Source organism: Arachis duranensis, chromosome 1 (genome assembly GCF_000817695.3).
Source record: "Arachis duranensis cultivar V14167 chromosome 1, aradu.V14167.gnm2.J7QH, whole genome shotgun sequence".
NCBI classification, from domain to species: domain Eukaryota; kingdom Viridiplantae; phylum Streptophyta; class Magnoliopsida; order Fabales; family Fabaceae; genus Arachis; species Arachis duranensis.
In genome coordinates, this window is record NC_029772.3 from 99,236,957 (window position 1) to 99,237,521 (window position 565).

Genomic DNA, 565 nt, shown 5'->3' on the forward strand with positions numbered 1-565 from the left:
AATTAAACAGTGGCCGTTACCTATCTCAATCAAACAATTGAGAGCATTCTTGGGGTTAGCCAGCTACTACCATAATTTTATCCAGTAATTTGCTGATTTGACAGTCCCTTTAACAGACCTTCTAAAGAAGAATGAGTTTGTTTGATCTTATAAGACTTTAGAATCTTTTCCTACACTTAAAACAAGATCTTTCAAATTCTCCTGTTTCGATACTTTTGGAATTTTCAAAGCTTTTTATCTTAGAGATTGATAAGAAATCGATGCTTCGGGGATAAGAATTGGTGCAATTTTGAGCAAAGAGGATTACCTATTGCATACTATTCTAAAAAGTTGTCAGGAGCAAGACAAAAACAATCAGCATATGCAAGGGAGATGTAAGCAATAATTATAGCGGTGGCAAAATTTTATTACTAATTTTAAAATTTTGTCGATAATCTTAATCATGTGATCCTGTCTTGTGAAAAATACATTAAACATTATTATTAAAAATGGATTGACAATTTTATAAACTAATTTATACTAGAGTTCTGCTGGATAGACAACAGGGGATGCGACAACGTAAACA